At 37.8% G+C, this 6,931-nt stretch overlaps 1 protein-coding gene and 1 pseudogene across 9 annotated transcripts in view; one reads left to right on the top strand and one right to left on the bottom strand.

The window, feature by feature from the left end:
* Window positions 1–6,931, bottom strand: part of TENM3 (teneurin transmembrane protein 3) — a 3,803,041-nt gene that overhangs the window by 2,974,224 nt on the left and 821,886 nt on the right. The gene's annotated exons all lie outside the window — the stretch shown is intronic.
* Window positions 1,550–2,400, top strand: LOC122794918 (annotated as a pseudogene).

Below are 6,931 nucleotides of genomic sequence, written 5' to 3'. Positions count from 1 at the left end.
CATAAAGACCAAAGTTACATGTATTGTACACGAGACCTTTTAGATAACTTTATCATAAATGCACAGTGGGCAGTAGAATTAGTTTCATATTAATAACCTCTTCAGACTTAAAAACCCTTTGGTAAGTGGGCCAAAGTGATGCTTGCAATCACATAAAAGATACTAAACATAAAACCTGTTGGTAAGTGGGCCAAACAAACTCATGGTATCACAGATACCTCTAACTAGAGTGACAGCCCAGCTGTATGAAATAGCTGGAAGCCACAGTAGCTCGCTAGCTAATGTTCTTGCCTAATGGGTCCAATGTTCAATCTAAATGTCTGGTAACTGTGTATACCTGTGTGTGTGTGTGTGTGTGTGTGTGTGTGTGTGTGTGTGTGTGTGTGTGTGTGTGTGTAATTCCATACTCTTGTCTATTACTGCCTCCCAGAAACAAACTGATTAAATGTGTCATTTCTTTCATACAATATGCAATTGATCAGCCCAAAGGTATCCTTTATATAGTATGGCAGAGGTGTTCTGTTATGTACTGGTACAGCTTCATGTTTAGTACAAAACGGCACCAACCTCAGCTGGCATATCAAAGCATTTGTTGAAGAAATCTATAACTGGGATACTTGTTGAGCATTTCTTTTGCTTCTAATTTGTCGTGACATTTTTTATTGTTTGTTACTTCAGTTTCATGTCGTTTTTCTCCTCTTTGTTACTTCAGTGTCATGCCATATATATTTCTAGAACAAATGCTGCATCACTAAGCATACAAGCTGTGATGTAGGTGTGCATGTACCATGCAGCTCTGATCAGACATTCAGCATGATGGCTTCTTCAACCTCATGATCACTGATTGCAACTTTTTAAGTGGCACCAAGACATCAGCAGAGCAGTGTGCTGTTCTTTGTCTTTATCCTGTTGCAGAGTCACATTCATAAATGCAAGCAACATGCCACGGAGGGAAATAAGCAACTTTCCACTTGGTGTTTGCTCAATATTCAACTGCTTATTAACACAGCCATGAATAGCTAGAAACTCTACTTCACCTTACCAGTGTATGCTAACCCTGCCTCTAACCCCAACCCCACATTTTAATTTATAAAAATCACTTTCAGTAACACACACTCAGACACACAAGACATATAACAGCATAAAAACACAACACTAAATCCATTTTTTTGCCAAGCCTTGACTCTAACATTAACCTACCAACTATAAATCTATCCCTATACTTTGCCTTTACTTCAGTACTAACCTGCAAACATTTGCTGATGCACCTTCAGGTTTGTAAACGTGCACACACACACACACACACACACACACACACACACACACACACACACACACACACACACACACACACACACACACACACACACACGCAAACACACATACACACACACACACACACACACACATATATGTCCACAAGTAATAATGCATGCAGTATCGTGTGATGAATAGACATGACTTCACACCCATTATGTTGTAAAACATAAGCTTCAAGATGGCAGCTGCCTTGACAGTCTCACGTGAAGGTTTGGTTGTGGATTAGAAAATGCGGACAGGTACCACTATGGATTTGGATGATGCTGCTGATGATGAAGGCTGCTCTTCTGCTAGTGAAGGAAACAAAAATGAGGATGACCAAAGTAAGATGGATGACAACAGCTATGCAGTTGAAGATGAAGCAAATTCCAATGCTGGTTGGATGAATGCCATGGCAAAAATTCTAAACAAGAAAACTCCAGACAGAAGGCCAAGTATCCTGATTAAAAATAAGCAGAGAGAGAGAAGGAAAAGGAACTTGAAAAACAAGAAAGACGTAAGAAAAAAAAGCAGCTTGATGAAAAGTTGGAATGGGAAATGATGAGTAGAGTAAACCAGATGTTGTTAAAGACAGAGAAAAGGAGCGAAACCTACGGAAAATTCTACAAGAGGAGTGCTACACTTGTTTAATGCAGCAAGGAAACATCAGAAAAATGTTGAGGAGAAAATAAAGGAAGCAGGGGGTTCTGAAAGAAAATGAGCAAAACTGACTTCTACAGTCTTAAAGAGAGATTTCATCAGTGTCCTCCAAGGAAAGGAGGGAACTCTTGTTTGAACACGACACAAAGGAGAAGAATGCTGAAGACCTGATGGGTAATGCTGAATCAAAGGCTAAGCCAGGCTGGAGTATACTGCCTGATGATTTCATGATGGGAGCTTCCATGAAAGACTGGGACAAACAGAGTGATGATGGAACAGAAAATGCAGATGGAGAGCATAAAGCAGAAACAGATGACAGTGGAAGCGATTCTGATAGATAATGTATACCATTAAAGGAACTGCAAGATAAAATTGTTATCTTGTTCATTTGTGACAACTTCATTCTGTGAATGCAGGAAGCTGAACTCTAAAGCTCTATTTTTTAAAAAAAACTGAGTGCTAGATTTAACTACCATCTCTTTCGTCTGGGTGTGATGGTATTGAATGTTTTATATTTGTAATCGGAATACCAAATAGCAATTTATTATTCACTTTGCACATGCTTTCCCTGAAAATAAATTTGCTATGAGTTTAAAAAAAAAAAAAAAAAAAATATAAAAAAAAAAAAACAGGGATCACGTCAGTCACCCTGCTAGACAGGGGTCCACGGAAGTAAACAGTGTGGGAAGAAACAGCCAGGGAATTGTTATGGCTAGGCTTGTATAGGCCCTAGGGCCAACAGCCTAGTATCAGCCTATGAACCTATGAACCTATAAGCCCGACTGACAGCTACATTATAAGCCAGGATTTAAGGTAGTATCAGTTCAGAGCTCAGCTAGCACATGGTACTACACTTATGAAAAGGAGTATCTTTCTTTTATGTACTCATTTTGTTGCATTAATTATTTACTGCATTTGCGGCCTGGATATATTTTACATACATGAGTGTGTGTTACAGACATGGGTCTATGTTAGACTGTCATATTCTCAGAGCATTTGCATGCACATCGTTGAGTTTACAATATCAGAAAAGCAAAACATCGATGGTAAACAGATGACATTAAAGTCATAATTTTTGCAGGGTAAGCTCCCCTGTGCCCTAAACCCCATACTTATTATACATACCAATTCTGAGATCTCATTACAGCTAAGAAAGGGCAGATACCACCCCCTGCTCTACTGTAATCTTGGACAACCACCTGCAGCCGCCTTTACATGTTTTGTTTTTCTGGTGTTGTGGACTCCACATTGTGTATTTCGACATTATGAGCATTCAGCAACCTAACATAGACTCATAAATGTATAGATAGATGGATAGATACACACACACACACACACACACACACACACACACACACACACACACACACACACACACACACACACGCACACGCACGCACATGCACAGAAATGCAATAATGCCTGAAAAAGTCAGCATTATAAGGAAATAATAGACCACCCAGAGTCATAGGTGGAAGGCCTCTCCACCACTGGAAGGTCCTCTGTTTTCCTATAATGTCCACTTTGACAGGTATTATTGATCTGAGAAAATAGCCTCTGTGATTGCATTTGTTGGTGTTAATTCGCTGTGTACTGTATTTGAGTTTTGTGTGTGTGTGTGTGTGTGTGTGTGTGTGAGTGTTTTGTATATTTAAAACAGCTCTTATCACACATTTTATTAATTTTTATGTTAATTCCTGAAGCATAAGTATATTAAGTATATACCAATTTATTCTGAAATATTTCAGGCATTGTGAATGATACAATATACAATATACAAGTCTACATATTTTATTTAAAAAATGATAATCATATGAAATATCAAGTATTCCACTGGTATAACTTACTATTAACTGATTTGTTATGTTTTATTCATTTGTTAACCAGGCAAACATACTAGCACAATCCCCTTTTAAACATGAGCCAGGAGCATTGTCTGGTTTAAGAGACTTCCTTGGAGCCACACTTTAGGCAAATGGAGGTTAAGGGTATTAAAACCTGAGCTGCAAAATGAAGGTCATTAGTAGGTAATAGACTAATCCTTTTATATTAACAGCCACATCTGATGTTTGTTTCTTCTTTTTCTGATTATGTCTAGAAACAGAGAAAGATTGTTTTAAGTGTCTTTGTTATACAGGTCTCTATCTGGCAGCCTATCTATCTATCTACACCGGTTGTTGTTGTTGTATCTTTCGGCTTTTCCCGGTTAGGGGTCGCCACAGCAGAACTCCAGTCTGCTAATGATTGGTAGTTGATTTTTACGTGCCGAGTTACCAGCCCTGAAGCACAACCTTCAACAAAGGTACATCCATTCACGCATGTCTCCAAGCAGAAGACGCTCTAGCTGAGAATCGAACCAGACAGCGTCTTACTGTATATGCTATTTTCTTCTTGTGTAAATGTGAACAGATTATTTATACTCAACAGGTGAAGCAAAAATCTGCTTTACTTGCTCAGCCTAGACTGTGACTCAGGGCTACAGACAGCTGCTGTCCAGCTTGGCAACAAACAGGACACTTCATGCTGTAGTTTGAATACCAGTAGCACACTGCGATAACAATACAGAGTTTCTGGATAGGACCAATTTAAAAATGTTCAAATGAGCTATAACTTTTTGTGGCAACTCCAAGAAATGAAAGACAAAATATATGCAAAGCAATAATGCTCCCTAGATGATGGTATGCCTGTTGCCTTTATTTAATTGGATTTCTATTGTATTTATTGTGAATTTTATTTATATTTCATTATGCATTTGTATTGTTTCAGTGTTCTACTTGTATGTGACATATCTTTGTTTATACTTCACTGATTGTTGAAATCAGATGTTCAGAATTACCAGAAAGTCTAGATTTTTGCTTAATTTTTCAGTTTGTTCCTCAGAACGTTTGTGGTTTTCTGGCAAATCATTGAGGATTGAAGTCATTAAATTATGACAGACACTTGAGTATCAGACTTAATATCCATCAGATGCATGCTAATGCAAAAGCAGTTATTCTTGCAACTTTGTAAATTTTTAAAAGAAATATTTAAAATCTGACACTCATTTTGTGCCCTGCCCCAATACATTTGGCTTTGACTAAAACTCTCGGTTGAGTATATGACATTCTGTTTTCTGTTGTTCTTTTCTGTACTTTAATCACTGTCTGTCCCTTGTTAGATGGCATATTTCCTATTTGTGTGTCTGTATGGTTTATAGTTTCATTTACATCAGGAGTTGTTTTTTCCACATTTCTGGATGCCCTTTAGTGTCCTTAATCGGGTATTGTACATAAATATAAGTTTTTAGTGGTTTTGTTGCTGTAAAAATGTGTTTCATTTATGTTACAATCCTAATTTCTGTTTTATTTTCTTTTAAATACATACCAAACTAGAGAAAACAAACCAGAAACCAAAAAGTTGAACTGTGAAATGTCAAAGCAACAAAGAAATATGTCATTATTATAACAAACTACCCACATACGATGCCCCACAGTTGATACAAGTTGCCAGGTAGAATACTCTGCAACTACTGCAATTTTAGTGACCTGGGCAGTTTATGGATCTACAATAACCATCCACAGTAATATAGTGGTTACTTTCTCTTTTAAATACACGCTGAGCAGTTATAGGACTTGGGGTGCATTACTGGATTTCTTGGCGGGGTGGGGGGGGGGTCTGTCCTTGGTAGGTTATCTCTGCTAAATGACTTTTCAAGATAGAGGCAGTTTGTTCTCTAAGTGTTCTCTGTGGAAAGCTCAGGGATATTTCAATATAATTTGTCTTTCTGGGAAGCATATTATTCTTAGGGAGTTTTATGCAGAAATAGCAGGCCTACAGCTGCTCTATTATTGCTTTAGTTTGTCCTCTCTGGTTTGAAGTTCTAGTGTGGCCATTTTGTCAAATATGAGTCTATTCTAAAGTTTTTACTAAATGGCTTATCTGTATGGTGTTTTTACACTTTGGCTTATATATATATATATATATATATATATATATGTGTGTGTGTGTGTGTGTGTGTGTGTATGTGTCTGTGTAAAACCATTTAGCTCTGTCTCTGTCTATATAAACATATGCATATACGGGTCCAATTTGATTCACTGAAAACTCATTTCACTGACTTTCAAAACACTCGCACCAATTCACTGAAAGCTCAAATCACTGAAAACTCATTTCACTGAATCACATTTAACTGAATGTAAGTACTGTTGGAGAAATAAAATGTATATGCCTTTTTCCCCACTGTACTGTGCTCCTGGAGTTAGTATATATAGTTAGGGGGGTGTGGGGGCACAGCCCCCCACATTGGGGGTATGGGGTCATAGTCCCCACCTACTTTTGGTTTTATATTGTTAGCTTTCAGTGAAATGATATTCATAAATATAAAAGCTAAGTAGGTGGGGGGCTACGTACAGTACACCCTCCAATGTGGGAGGCTTTGCCCCCCACTTCCCCCCTAACTATATATACTAACTCCAGGATCATACTGCAGTGGGGGAAATGGAATATACATTTTATTTTCCCAATAGTACTTACATTCAGTGAAATGTGATTCAGTGAAATTAGTTTTCACTGATTTGAGCCTTCAACAATTTTTTGAGGGTGAACTGAAATTCAGTGAAATGAGTTTTCAGAAAATGAAAGTAGACCCACATATACATATTCATGGACATATACATATACATATATAAAGTAGTTCATTGCCTTGTGTTCAGTATGTAGCAGGATATGCTCTGGCTTCTAAGGGATCATGAATTCCATTAAGCACATAACTGGAGAATGAGAGAACAAATGAACTAATGTATGCCTGTGCACACGTGCATGTGCTTATGTATGAGTGCACGTGTATCATGGCTGTCTGTGTCCTTGTCTGTATTTGTGAGCATATGCATTACTGAAGACAGGAACAAATCCAGTAAGCATGCAAAACCTACTGGGGATTTAGAATCACGTTTACGTAAAAGAAGAACACAGAAAGGCTGAAGTTGTCACAGTT

The sequence above is a fragment of the Protopterus annectens genome, chromosome 2.part1, assembly GCF_019279795.1.
Source record: "Protopterus annectens isolate FY-2018-M chromosome 2.part1, PAN1.0, whole genome shotgun sequence".
NCBI lineage: Eukaryota > Metazoa > Chordata > Ceratodontiformes > Protopteridae > Protopterus > Protopterus annectens.
The sequence above is the reverse complement of the archived record's forward strand: the minus strand, read 5'-3'. Positions and strand labels throughout refer to the sequence as shown.